General features: G+C 63.1%; 1 protein-coding gene across 8 annotated transcripts in view; it reads right to left on the reverse strand.

The window, feature by feature from the left end:
* Positions 1-12,446, reverse strand: part of BRD4 (bromodomain containing 4) — a 62,903-nt gene extending 50,457 nt beyond the window's left edge. For 2 of the 8 annotated variants that reach the window (XM_083815155.1, XM_083815149.1), the window contains exon 1: positions 12,233-12,446. The gene's annotated coding sequence lies outside the window, so the exon portion shown is untranslated. The other 6 variants (XM_083815154.1, XM_083815153.1, XM_083815156.1 and 3 more) reach the window with 6 other exon arrangements.
* Positions 12,447-14,649: the final 2,203 nt, after the last annotated feature.

Consider the following 14,649-nt stretch of genomic DNA (forward strand, 5'->3'; position numbering starts at 1 on the left):
TCAAGCCGTTGTTAACGCACAGGCGTTGCCTTACTGCAGAGAAACCCCACCAGGATTTCATAGCGAGACGCATTTGGGCCTAAATTCACGTTAAATCGCCGCTTCCCGCTTCTCTAGAACGAAGAAATGGGGGAAAAAAAAAACACCTGAAACAAGTCTCCGAGCAGCTCCCGAGCATAAGGGGAAAGAGTTAACACGTGTTCCAGAGAAAACCCCACACCTCGATGCCACCTGCGATAAGCAGCACAACACAAACTCCAAGGTCACGTGAGCGCTGGGTCCAGACGCGCGTCCGACGCCAAGCGCGGCGTGCTTCGGGGAGCAAAGGAAGCTCGTCCTGTTTTCTAGGGAACAGGACGTTTTGGTGACGGGTCACGGTGTTTCTGTCCCAGAGGGAGGTGCAGGACACGGCCCGGACGTTCCCCGTGCTGCTGTTTTACCTTCTCAGCCTGCAGCACGCTCGGCTTCCCGCACGGAGCTGGCGTGAGGGCTCGGTGACGGCGCCGGGTGGCTCGGCTCCCAAACCCGAGCAGCTCCTCCGCCGAGCCCACCTCGCTCTGCTGCCTGCAGGACGCCTCTGAGACAGGTTCTCTCCTCATCGAGGCTTTTAATTTCTTGCCTGCCTGGCCGAGGGGGCTGACTTCAGGGAACGAAGCCGCCTGCGCGTTGTGCTCCCGTTCCCGGTGCCTTTTTGGCCCCCGACCGGGCTGTTCCCTCCTCAGAACAAGGAAGGAGCGCACGTGCAACCTGATCACGCACCTCACTTGAAAACAACCAGAAAATAAGGCTGCGATTAATAAAAACACCAAAGGTGGAAAACACCGGGAGGACCTGACCGAAAAGGCGGCTGGCACCAAGCTGCTTGGCCCCCGTTTTGGGGACACGGAGCCGCGAGTTTTTGGGACAATGCACCTGGATCCCAGATCTCCCCTTGAGCCGACACAGGGGCAGCCACGACGCCGACAACGCCAGGGCCGCGCAGGCAATGCCAGCAGGAGCTGCGGGCAGGGCTTTTCCTAGGAAAAGCCCCCAAACCAGCCAAACCATCAGCAGGTGCTGCGAGAAGCGGGAGTTAGCGGTGCCTCGGCTCCTGGACAGGATCCCAGCTCCCTCCTGCCACCACAAATCTCCAAAGCGCTCAGAAATCCCCCAAAAAAATCAGTTTTTAAGCTTTTAAATGAGACGGCACCTGCCTGAGGACCGCGCAGAAGGCTGTTTGCACCAGCCCGTGCCTAGCAGCCAGGTTTCGGTTCCAGCTCTGCCATGAACCGGCCGCGGTCAAGGCGATCCGGGGCGCGAGCCACGAACACCACGCGGCCCTTTTGATTCGAGAGCAAACACCGCAATTTTCTGCGGCAGGAGCGCTTCACGATGCCTCTGCAAGAGAGCTGCTGGCAATTTTAGAGCCAGACAATACCTGGAAAAGAAGAAGCAAGCAGCTGCTTCAACAGACCCAAAGCGAGGGCAGAGAGCGGCGCGGTGACAGCCCGTCACACCGGCTCGCTGCCCCGAGCGGGGAATTTCTGGTATTTAGAGGACGGGGACTGCGTCTGGTGCTGGAAGAGCCGAAGGAGTTGGACTCGACGATCCTTTACGGGTCCCTTCCAAGTTGGGATATTCTAGACTGGGCTAGAAATCAATGAGGCTGGTGGAAAAAAAACGACGGAATTCGATCTTATCCTTCTGTGGAAGGGAGGACGCAGCGGGGCGAGGTTCGGACCCAGCGGAGCCCTCGACCCAAGCACGCAGCGACCCGGTGCCCCACGCGAGGTGATCCAGCCCCAAATCGGCCTCAAACCACCCCGTGGGGTGAGCAAAACGCAGCGCTCCTCCTTCTCCCAGCCCCTTAGGGCCGACGCTCTCGGTAGTTTCTACGCCCCACTCGGAGCCGAGCCCTGGCCACATTTCCCCAGCTGCCGCCCTGGGGCGGCCGCGTAATTTGGGCGCTCAGAAGCTGTCGCAGAGCGGGGCCCGATGCCTCACCCTCGAGCCTGAGGGGACAAATTTGACCCCCGCAGGTCTGGCAGCGCCTGAGAGTCACGACACCGATGTAAGAGCAAAGCTCTCGACACGCCAGGTACGAGATTTCACCTGGTCACCAGCCGCCCACTGCCCCCCAAGCATGCTGTAGCTTGTAAGATGCCTTTAAACGAGACCAATTTGGCCTCAAATCCTTTAATTAGCGACAGCAGACGCAGGGTACCCAGCTATGGGAGATCCACGGGCTGAAAACTCCGGCTGTGGGGACTGAAGGAAGCGGCACGATGGCGAGAGGCGGCGCTTCCGAAGTCTTCGTGCCCAGAAAACGCTCGTGCCCCGAAGGCTCCGGGCACTGCCTCCCTCCACACACCCTCAGCGCTCGCTCTCGAGCTTGCTTTGACGCTGCCGAAACCGAGGAGGGCAGAAACCCGCGAAAGCTTACCCGAGATCAATGCAGGGCACCAAGCGACCGGCCTCAGATCTTCAAAGCACGCAAACCTCAACCACAGAGTGGAAGTCACCCGCGCGCGCGCCTCCGACAGCGTCTCGGAGCGCGATCGATGAGACAAACCGAGCGCGGAAGGGAGCTGGTGCAGCTCAGCCGTCGAGCCCCAGCCGAGCAGCTCCACACCGCGATTTCCCCGCGCTCAGGGCGCTCACGCGGGTGCAGCCTCCGTGCTGGAGCTCTTCGCCTTCCCCACACGGCTGTTTTCAGCCGCCCCGCGCTTCTGAACCGGCGGGAGGCTCGGTAAAGCTCAGCCGCTTCTCCACCAGCCCCACCTGACGGCTCCCGGGGCACGATCGCCGCTTTTGTTTCAGGGATTAACGAGCTAAAAACAGCCCCCCCCCCCCGCACGAAGGGGCAAAAGGAAAAGCAAAGCCTCATCCCGGCAGGCGTCCAAAGCAGAGGTGGGTTCACGCTCAATGCCTGCCTGGTCAAGAGACTCACAAGTCTACCGGCCCCCAGAAACCAGCTCCCAGTTTCCTCTGACCGAGCTGCAGAGCCTCGAAAGACCCGTAAAGAAGAGGTTTAGGAAGTATTAGCAGCTGCTAGTTGCCGTTCGAAGACTTTCTCTCCCTTTCTACCCCACCGCTTCGGTGCGAGAAGGAACTTGGACTCGCCTAAGCGATCATCTGGCCCGGAAATCTGAGCACGCGCCGCGTTTCACCAGCCCCGCGAGCTGAAGGGGCCGGGCAGAGCCATCGGCACCCAGGGGAAGGAACGCGGCGCTCTCCTTTCCACTCCCACGTGAAGCAGGAGCGAGCGGCTCCGCAGAAGCGCGGCGCTCGGCCGGCGACCGCGGGGTCAGCCCGCCCCAAGCGGCTCCGCAGCTCCCAGCGGTGAATTCAGAAAGCCACCGGGGTAAATGAGTAACCCGAGCTCACCTGCCAGGTATCGCACCCTTCCCAGCTCCAGGAAAATAAACTTTAACCGGCGAGGCGGGGAAGAAAACGTCCCCCTGGGTATGAGGGGGGAGAGATTACTCAGCGCCCAACCGCTCCTGCTGATCCTTACCAGGGAGCGAGGGACTCGTTTTGTTCTGAATTATGCCCCGTGCGCCGGGCCAAAGCCCCGGGGAAGGCACCCAGGACAGTTCAGCCCCGGGAGCCGATGTTAACCGTGCTGAAATGGGTCAAAAAAAGGATGCAGCCCAGGTTCTGGTCAGCCACAGAAACCCCCGGAGAGCAGCCCGGTCCTCCAACAGCCACGGCAGGCTTACAGGACAGAGCCCGGACACAGTCTGGGGGTGACAGAGCCATTTTTGACTTGTTCCGCGGGATTGAAAGGGCTTCCGAAGCCTACGGGGGCCGAGCAAAGCGCTCTCCATCCCGGCGCTGGGAGAGGAGAAGGGGGAAACCTCCGCACGGAGCACACCGAACACGCGCCTGGGCCCTGTCTGCAACGAGAAGAGGAGCCCCGCCAGCCTCCTCGGGAGCTGTCGGACAAAAATCCCAGACCTCAGTGCTGTCAGGACACGTTTTGCCCTACTGAGCCTTGAAATTCGGGGTTAGGGCTTTAACTCAGCTGTTGCTCTCTCGGCCAGCCCTCCGGCACCACCAGGTCCTTTCTGGACCCGTTTTGAAATCGGGAAGTTCATTATTCCCCCAACTTCCTACGTGATTTTTTGAGCACACTGGAAAAAAGCGGGGGCCCAACAGACCGAGGGCTGCCGAGCACCTTCCTCCACCAGCTACCGTGCATTCCTGCTTGAGTTTATTACTAAAGCCTGCGATTACGGAGGGGCTGTCAGCTTCCTCGAGCTTCCTTGAAGTTTTTCGGTTCGCCCAGAGCTCTCGGAAGCCTCCTTCTCCTCCGGCACGCATCTGCAGACACGCAGAGCCCACAGGCGCTCAGCGCCGCATCCTGCGGGCGCTATCAGCAGCCCGCGAGAACACAGGGCTCCCGAAGAGCCGGGTGTCCCGGAGAAACCCAACTGGAAGCGGAGGTAGGAAGGACAAGCCAAGGTCAGCCCCGAAATAGCAGATAAAAAAGCAAGGGCGGAAGGCAAACATTCGAAAAATGCGAAAAATGCGGCGCGCTTAACTGGTTAAATCTGTTTCGAAAGGGCCAAAAAAAAAAAAACCACCTTGAAATCCAGCGGGATGGTTAAAGCAGGAGAGCCGCCGTGAGCCTGCAGCGAGGCGAGGACGCGCGACGCTCCTATCTACGCCCCCGGTGCCCGGTCGGCGTTTCGGGGATGGGCTGCCTCCCCCCGCTGGGCACTCACCTCTCCTTTTCGCACAGCTCCAGACCCCGAGAGACTCCCGAGGAAGCACCCCGTGCAGCCCACCGGGCTCGGAAGCGAGAGGGCCACAGCCTGGTCCACGAACCGGGGGTTAGGGCACAGCAAAGCGCTCCGGGAATTCACCTTTCCATCCGCGGGCTGGAATTTCCCCCCCCCCCCCGAGACCAGAGCAGCGATCATCGGCAGCTCTGCAAACAAATACCTGCCAGCAGGCGCAAGGTCGCGTCGCACAAACCCCTCACCGAGCAGCCAGAGCTGCGGGAGCTCTCCCCGGCCGGCCGGCGAGCGGGTGGAGCTCTTCAAGCGCCTCTTCCACGCCTCCCCCGCTGCCTTCGTGCCCACCGATTCGGCTCCTGGCTTTTGTCAGCGCCTACACCGCGGCCTCCTTCCTCCTCCTCTCCCCAGCCGCGCTTATCTGCTAACGGCTCCGGGGCAGAGGCCCGTCGAAAAGCAGCCCGAAGCGGAGGAAAAACGCTCCCCGCGTGGATTATTAGCGGAGGTTTTTAACGCTCCCCGCTTTACCCGTTACAGAGCCGCGCGCGAGGCTTCCGCCGTGCCGGAAAGCCGCCGACAAATCCAGAGAAAAACAAGGCACGAAGCCGCCAGCAACCTTTGGACCTGCGATCTGCGCTCGAATCCCTTCCTCCTCCCGCTCCCCTCGCCGCTGCGTTTGGGAACCCTGCGCCCCGCCAGCCAGCCCTGCCTGCAACGAGCGGCGAAACGCCAGCACGGCTCCGCTGCTGGGACCCGAAACACAAATCGGTTCTGCAGAGGGTTTGCGGAGGTGCCGGGGCTGCCGCTGGTCTGGCAGGTTGGGAAGTTTTACCGCCAGAGCCTTCGGGAGCTCTTCCCACGTAGAGCAGGGGAGGCGGCCGAGCTGCCTCCTGGCTCCCAGCACCAGGACCGATCAGGGCACGAGATCAGGCAGGCTCCCAGGGGGCAAGGCAAGAGATTTCAAGGGATTTCTGCTCCCTTCTTTCTGCTTTGCCCTCCTGCGGCAAGTTAGACTCCTCTGGTGGGGCAGAAGCCCCGCTCGTGCCACAGGACTCCCTCCAAAACCCCCCAGATTGTTTTTTTTGCAGCTTTACCTTGAAGAGAGCCAAAAATCGGCTCTCCCAGCAATCAGTGCCTTCCCGAACGCGACGCTTTCAAACTGCTTTTACCGGTAGCGATCAGAAGGAAGAGCCAGAGCAGCTTTAAGCCCATTTTAAACCCGTAAAAGCGGCTTTCAGAACCCATTTTACTCGCGGCCCCGTGCTAAGATCGCACCAAGGTAACGCCGCTGCCTGAGCCAGCCGGTGAGCAGGGGTGTCCCCAGAGCAGAGCCTGTTTCTGCGGATTTCATCATAACACTCACGGGGAAACCGAAAGCCATGGGGCAACCAGCTCCGCGATCGAACGCAACGGAGCGAGGGACGCAAGAGCAGGGTCAAAGGGAATCAGAACCGCAGGTTTTATTCCGCCTGGGTCCTCGTTTCAGAGCCAAGCGGCGGCGAAGGGCCGGCCACCGCGCAGCTCGCGCCCAGCCTAGCGAACCTTCCTGCCCCAGGGGTGTTTTGCGGGGTTCTTCCTCCCCTCCCTGCCTCTTAGCACCTCGCCAGCCCGCCGAATTAGCGCCGAGAGGCCATCCGAGCACGTCCCGTCCCCGGGACGGGCAACACGGAGCCGTTCGAGGAAGTTTTAAGCGCTGGTTAATTGGCAAGCGGGGCCTGACGAAGTTCTCGAGCTCTTTTCTCTTTTGTATCTCCCTTATTAAACATTAAAAGCGGCGCGCAGACAATTCAATTAAGCTGACATGATACCGTGAAAGACTACTTAATTGCAGAAGTACCTAGGTTTGTTTAAACACATAATTGCTTAATTGCACACACATACCTTCACCATTACTCATGTTTTTCAACGCCAGCGCCGCAGCTTTTCCGAGAGCTTCCTCCTGCAGCGCTGCACCGTCCGCCCCCGAGATCTGGGCGCAGGCCACGGTCACTAAACATTGCTTTGTTGTTTTGAGGCACAAAGCGCACCGAACGGGAACAAAACATTCCGTCACCGCTAACGAGAAGGCCCGTGACGAGCTCGTTACCTGGTGAAGTACACCAGCTTCAGCCAGGTGTCCGCGGGCGTCGCTCCAAGAACTCCTCCCGAGGCTGCGCGGTGCCCACGCGCAGCACGGTCTGCTCGGAGTCGAGCCCGGCGTATCGCGATCAGCGATGTGCTCATCACTAATTGCGCCAGATTCCTTTTTTAAATAACCCCCCGGGACATGCTCCACGCCCCCCCCAACCCCAGGTCAGGGAGGAAAGCAGCCCGTGAATTCTGGTTCGTGCACCCGCGGTTTCTCCCTGCTCGCCATCCCGCGCCACGGCCTGAAGGTCCGGCGGCGTTTTTTAGGATCCTTAATTCGTCTCCCAGCACGGCCGCTCCAGCAGTCCTGTTATTTTCAGCACAAATCCACCACGAATGCGGCAGGAGAAAGGTTTCGGCGGCTAAAAGCAGCTTCCTGAGCCCCGATGCGGACAGGGGAGCCACCACGCCGCCGACTCCAGCGCTCCTCGGGAGGATGGGGGAACTCCTCCGTGCGCACAAGCGGGGAGGGAAGCGATGCGCCACGCTCTGGGGCTCTCCCGGGACTTGAAGCCTTCGTCAGGAGGCAGCAAGCAAACGTTAACCTGCCCGGTCGGAGACAAACCCGCCGGTTCCCATTTCCGGGACGCTGCCTTCCACGGGGTTTCTGATTTCAGGATGTTTGCCTCAAGCCCTCGCCGCTACCGAGCGGTTCCTGTTTTCGTTTTTCGAGCTGTTCTGCATTTCCCTGGACCCGCGCCATCCTGCTCCTCCTCCTCGGGGCTTCGCGGTGGCTCCCGGCGAGAGCAGCCAGCGGGGCAGATTAAGGAAAACTGGGAGAAAAACCTCGATTTCCCTCCGGCCCCGAACCGAGCAGGCGCCGTGCTGCGCTACCGAGCCACCGCGGGACGAACCGTGCGCGCCAAGATCTCCCACGAGCCGCACGAAGCAGGCGTGAAGAGGAAGAGTCAAAACAGGCTCTGCGGTTTCGGGTCCTCCTACCCGGTTCCCAGCTGGGTATTTCGTGGTCTCGCTGTGAGGTTTTGCCTCGTTCCAGCACCCGCACGGCCTCAGTTTACCCGCCCGCTGCGCGGCGGGGACACGAGCCCAGCGAGCCCGTGGGAGGCGGCGTGCTCCTAATCCTTCGGGTGGTGGCAGCGGGGTACACGAGGCTGGTTTGGGGCACCCCCGCAAGCTTTTTGGGCACCCACAGAAGCTCTCCGTCATTTCCCCGAACACCACTGAAGTCAGCAGAAGCAACAAGTGACCAGACACCGCTGCCGGGACCAGCCCGGCCACGCCGAAACTTCGCTTCAGGTCGTGGCCCTGAGTGACCCTCGGGTATCTGCGCAGAAACCGAACCCCGAAGATCCTCCTCGACCTGCGAAGAGGCTGCGGAGTCCCCCAGAGCTCTCCCGAGCCATCCGGTACCGCGTTTCGGCCACTCCGAGCTGGTCAATAAGCACCAGAGGCCGGGGAGCGGTCACAAACCAGAAGCTGAGAGCAGGGCTGAGGCCCGCAAACGGCGCTGCCGACCCCGAGACGCGCCAGCTCGCTCAGGAAGGCTGAAGCAGAAGCTGACAGCAGTAAAATCGTCCACAGCGCCGAGCTGCTGACCTGGCACGGCAGAGACACAGAGCCCAGGGCCCTTTTTCTGTCTCTGGGGATTATCCACACTCAGCTCCCGGAGCAGGAACGGCACCGCTCCGCAGCCAGGCCTCCTCCATGCCCGATAAGGCGAGTTCACTCCCCGAATTATTGCAATATTTGGCTTCCAACAGCAGACCCTCAGCCTTGATTCCGAGACGCAGCTCGGCACCCTCGGAGCGCGAAGGATCGCAGCAAACCAAGCCACGCGCCCAGCGCTTCTCCCAAGCCCTGGGAACTGACACCTTACAGAGGCTTGAAACAGTGCACGGACCGGGAGGTTTCCTCCAGCAGCACCAGAAGCCGCTTCCCCCCGCCCTGCTGGATTGCGAGGCGCGAGCCGGCCTCAGGCAGGAGCTCGAGGGAAGAGAAGCAGACGCTTTTTTGGGGATGCAACCCCTAAAACGAGACGCCTCCTCACCTCCGAGCCCTTCTCCAGCAGGAGGGCGATGTCCACCAACAACCCGCGTGCCGGAGAGCCGGGCTGCTTCGCCCAGGGATGGCGACCAGCGGCGCCGACGAGCAGGAGGAGGCTGCTCGGGCACAAATTCGTCCTCCCCCAGCGACCCGCGGGGGGGAAAAGCACGGCTTTCCGGCAGACCCCGGGCACCTCCGCAGCGGTCAGGGGCTCGTTGTTTCTCGAGGAGCGAGGTAAAACACCTCCGTGCAAACAAACCGCCGGCATTCTTGAGTTTCGGCCAAACGCCGAGCGTTCGCCAGCGGGTAATTACCGGCCTTACGAGGTTACTCGGAGAAATTGTTCCAAACAGTCGGCAACCGTAGCAAGGGCGTTCGATCACGGGCCGGGGAGCCGAGCCCGCCTCGACCGAAGCTGCCCGAGGGTGGAAGACGGAGCAGGAGGATTGTAAAAGGCACAACGCAGCCCTGAGACCCCCCCCCCCTGCCCACGGGGCTCCCCAAACCACTTTCCCTCTTCGAAACACGGACGGCGTTTACGCTAACGAGGGCTCGGCTGCCAAGACTCATTTAGCTAATAGCTGGTCACCTCCGTTTGGGTCCCATTCGCTGCAGGATCGTCAGATAATACGGCAGCAACAGTTATTCAGCTTAGGTAATTAACGTGGTTCGGGGCAGGGGGGAGGAAGGAAAAAAAAATCAGGAAAGTCACGTTTCACCTGCTCAACGCTCTGTGTTTTTACTACTTTTAAAATGAGTAATCCCTGCGTTTGCCAAGGTGCAAAGATTAGAAGCTGTGTGGGAACGGCCGGCCCCACGCAGGTGCTTCTGCAGCGCGGCGCATTTATTTACAGCCGCTATCGCCGAGCGCGGTTCACCAAGTTCAGAGGGAGAGGTGTGGAGAATCCAAAATTTATTTATTTATTTATTTTACCTGCTGCTTTAAAACATTAAAGGGCCCTCACTTCATTCCACAAAACAGCTCCGGGTGACCTTTAGTTTACACAGCATCAAGTTTAATGCTAGAAACTCGTACGGATATAAATTTAAGTTGTATTAATCTCTGCAAACATCCTCTCATAGCAGTCCCACTGAATAAGAGTTACTTATGAACTAAAGCAACAGCAGCTTCAAGTGTTTGCAAGGAAGTTTAACCTTCAATATCTGCCTCACCTAAAGCAGTTTAGCTGGATTCAGGCAAGCGAACTAACCAAACTTTTACTGAGATGCTTGAACGGAGCGTTTGAGATTTAATCTGAAGCCGGTACACCATAGATCGGTAAAACCAAGTTTCTGAGAACTACGACAAGCATTTTAAGTCACTCAAATCGCCCCCAGATCCAGAGGACGACGCATTTGTGGGCACGCAATCAACAGGAGCAGCTGAAGCCCAGCGAAAGAGCACACAGCTACGGGTCACCAGCCACGGTCCCTGCCAACCGGCAGAGCCACCGGTTCATTACTAACACCACGTTTGTCAGCTTAATTCTTTCTGTCCCGCTAATAACACGCGTTTCAGACAGAAACCCGCCAGCGACACCGCTCCCTGCATCTTCCAAAGCACGCTGCAAACTCTTTTACGCAGCACGTGGGGTAAATTCAAGCAGCAACACAGCCTCAAGAGTTTCCTCGGGGAAACTTCTGCTGAAGAGAGCAGTTTGCAGGAAGCTTCAGCTTTTTAAGCTGAAAACAACGCTTAAAAAGGAAAACACTCGAGGAAAACAACACAGGAGCACCCGAGGACAGGAGGATGTGCTCGGATTGAAGGTGAGAGCAGCCTGGCCCGGACAAACAGCCCTCGTGTGCCACGAACCAGCCGTGCACAGCCGCACCTCGCTGCCGAGGGGCTCGCCTTGCACGCCGAGTGACCGCAGCGACCGGGAGAACCCAGAGCCCGTTTTCACCGAGGTCTCGGGTGCTGTAAACACACCTTGGCTTTCCCGTTGCCATACGCACATTTCAGGCCCCCGAAACCCACCTTTTAGCCCCCAAAACCCACCCTTTCACCCCCAAAAACCCCAGGGGATGAGCGCTCAGACGGGTCCCGGTGCCCCTTCCCCACGGCACCGGGGGTCTCCCTGACAACATGTGGGGGGGGGGTGGCAGGGCCTCGTCCCCGACCCCTCTCCCTCCAGCTCCCGAGCCCATTTCGCGAGTTCTACCGACTATAAAAAAAAAATCTGCAAAAAAAAAAAAAGAGAGAGAGAAAAAGGCTTAAACCCGAACGTAAACAAAACGGCGCACCTCAAACCCCCAGCTTCAGACGAGCGGCGAGCGGGTTACCTCAGCGCGGGGCCCAACGGCTTAAAAGCGACCCGGGCCCGCTCCTCCCGCTCCGACCGGGGCCGCACCGGGCCCGGCAGCGCTCCCGGACGGCCCCAAGGGCGCGGCGGCCCCGGCCCGGCCTGCCCCGGGCCCAACCAGGCCGGGCGCGGCTCCGCGGCCCAGCGCCGGCCCCGGAGAGAGGGGGGAGCCCCGCAACGGCCCCGGGACGGCGGGGGGCGGCCGGGAAGGGGCCTGGGGGGGAGACGACGGCGGCGCCACTCACCGCGGGCCGCGCCGCGCCTCAGCCGCCGCTTCCTCCGGCCGTCCGCTGACAAAATGGCGGCGGCAGGAAGTGCCCCGCGCTCCGCCCCGCCCCGCGCCCGCACTCTGCGCACCGGCCCGCCAACGGCGCAGCCCGCGGCGCCCGCCGTACGCCAACGGCGTAGCGGGATGAGCTCGGGGGGCCGGGGGGGGAGGGGGGGGGTGGGGAAGGGCCGCGCGCCCCCGGCCCGCGCCGTGCGCAAAATGCGCAGCGCCGCGCGCGGGGGAGGCCGGCCTTACGCAAGTGGCGTAACCGGAGAGAGCGGGGACGGAGGGGGGCCGGGAGAGCGCCTCGAGCCCCCGCCCGCCCGCGGCTCGACCCCGGAGCCGCCGCTCCCCTCCCCCGCCCCGTAACCCCTCCCCCGGGCGCGGCGCAGCGCCCCCGCCACCGCCAGGCCCTCGCTTGCGCAAAGTGCGTAGGGCGCCGAGAATGCCGCCGCCCGCCCCTCCGCTGCGCAGCCTACGCAGCCGGCGCGTGACCAGCGCTACGCCAGCGGCGCAGTCGGCGGCGCGGAGGGGCCCGGCCCGCTACGCCGCTGGCGTACGGCGCGCGCGGCCCCCGCCGCCCCCTTACGCCGTTTGCGCAGCAGGCCTCAGCCTCCGCCGCAGTTTACGTAGGCCTCCCTGACGCAGCGGCCGCATTACGCAATGCGGGTTACGCTGGCAGGGCGACGTAAGCGGCGATGGTGAATACCGAGCCCCCCCCTCCCGCCCCCTCTCCCCGGTGCCCCCCCCCACCCTCCGCCCTCTCAGCGCTGCGGGCGCCGCCGCATCGGCGCGGGCCCGGCTCTTACCTGAGGCGGCGGCGGCCGCGGGCGGGGCCGGGCCGGGCCGGGCCGGGCCTGGCGAGCCGCCCTCCCGCCGGGGCCGGGTCCCGCGGGGCCCGGGAGGCGTCGCCGCCTCCGCCGAGGGAGGGGGAGGCGGGCGCGGGGGGGGAGGGGGGGGGAGACGCCGGGCACCGAGGGGCAGCGGGTCCGGCAGCGGCGCCGCACTGACCTCACCGCGCTGCGCCTGACGTCACGGCGCAGCCGGCCCCGCCCCCGCCGCCAACCGCCGCGCCTCGCGCGCCCCGCCCCGCCCCCCCCCCCCAGCGCCCCGCGCCGTGACGTCACGGGAAGGCGGCGGGAAGGCGGCGGGAGCGGCACCGGGGGGGCGAGGACCGGGGGGGGGGGCACCGGGGGGGCACCGGGGGGCTGTGCTCGGGGGGGGGGGGGGGAGTGAGTGCAAGGCACCGGGGGCGGAACCGGGGAGGGGGCACCGGGGGGCAATGCACTGGGGGGGGGGAAGCACCGGGGTGCACCGGGGGGCTGTGCACGGGGGGGGGGGGCACCGGGATGCAATGCACGGGGGGGGGAGAACCGGGGGGGACCGAGTGCAAGGCATCGGGGGGGGGCACCGGGGGGCAATGCATTGGGGGGGGGGGGAAGCACCGGGGGGCTGTGCACGGGAGGGGGGAACCGGGGGGGGGCACCGGGGGGCTGTGCACGGGGGGGAGAAGCGGGGGGGGATCTGGGGGCAATGCATTGGGGGGGGGCACCGGGGGGGCATTGGGGTGCTGTGCACCGGGGGGGGGAGCGAGTGCAATGCATTGGGGGGCGGCACCGGGGGGCAATACACGGGGGGGGGGGCACCGGGGGGCAGTGCATTGGGGGGGGGGGAAGCACCGGGGGGCTGCTCTTGGGGGGGGGGGGGCACCGGGATGCAACGCGGGGAGGGTGGAGAATAGGGGGAGGGGTCGAGTGCAATGAATTGGGGGGGGACGGGACGGGACGGGGGGGGGGGATCGAGTGAAATGCATTGGGGGGAGCACCGGGGGGGGGGGGGGGAAGCAATCGGGGGGGTGTTCCCTGGTGCAATGCATTGGGGGGGGGGCACGGGAGGAGTGTACTGGGTGCAGGGCGTGTGGGGGGGGGGGGGGGGTCGGGACCCTGGGGGCTGTCCCCTGGTGCAATGCATGGGGTGGTGCGGGGGGGGGGGACACTGGGGGGGGGGTGCCTGGGCTGCAGTGCATGAGGGGCGCGCTACCACAGCCCCCCCCCGTCCCCAATCGTTGTCCCTTTGTTGTTGCAGGGCGCGTTCCGGGGCCGAAGTCCGCCGCGCCAGCGCCGTGCAGGGCTTTGCCCCCTCGGCCCCCACCCAGCGCGGCCCCCGTGCGCCTCCCGGGGCCCCCGTGCGCCTCCTGGGGTGCTCCCGCAGCACCCAGGGGTGCTCCCGCAGCGCCCGCTGGGGCTGAGGCCGGGCTCGGCTCGGCGCAGGAATGAGCAGCCCGAGGGCTGGGGGGAGAATTGCACCAAAATTCCTCTTTGCGTTGCAGGGAAACCGATTCCGTCTCGCTGCTGCTGCTCCCCAGGGCTGTCCAGAGCCACGGAAGACCCTCCCAGTATGCCCCAGTTCTGCATAGAGCCTCCCAGCATCGTTCCAGTGCCCCCCGGTACTGCCCAGAGCCTTCCAGTATCATCTTAGTGCCTGCTGGTGCTGCCCAGAGCCCCCAAAAACACTCAGTTCCCCCCCAAGTGCTCTGTAGACCCTCCTAGAGTGCTCCCAGTGCCTGCCCCAGTATTGTCTAGAGACCCCCACATCCCTCCCAGTACTGTCTAAAGCTTCCCAGTGCTTTCTAGTGCCCCTCAACACCCTCCCAGTTCCCACCAGTGCTGTCCAGAGCCCCTCAGTAACTTCCCCGTGCTGCCTGCAACCTCCCAGCGCTCTCTGTAGCCTCCTAGAGCATTCCCAGTGCCCACCCAGTTGGGTCTGGAGACCACCAGTTCCCTCCCAGTGCGCCTCGGTGCTGTCTACAGCCATTGCAAGTGCTTCCAGTCCTGCCCCCGTGCTGTCTAGAGCCTCCTAGAATACTCTCAGTGCCTCCCCAGTTGGGCCTAGAGACCACCAGTGCCATCCCAGTGTGCCCCAGCGCTGCCTGGGCTCCCCCAGAACCATCCCAGAGCGCCCCACCGAGCCTGCTGGAGTTGTTGAAGTGCTCGGACAGCGCTCTCAGATACAGGGTTTGGTTTTGGGGTGGTGCTGTGCGGAGCCAGGAGCTGGATTCGGTGATCCCGGGAGGCCCCTTCCAACGTGGGATATTCTGTGCTGCTACGCTACGAGCATTGGGTGCTGGGGCGCGCGTTTAGCAGCAGCCACTTGGCCAGTTAGGGGAGCAGAAAGGTCAAAGGAGTCTTGTGAAATCGACTCCATCACTTGCAAATAGCAGCAGCGC

This window comes from Anser anser, assembly GCF_964211835.1.
Source record: "Anser anser genome assembly, chromosome: 35".
Classification (NCBI taxonomy): Eukaryota; Metazoa; Chordata; class Aves; order Anseriformes; family Anatidae; genus Anser; species Anser anser.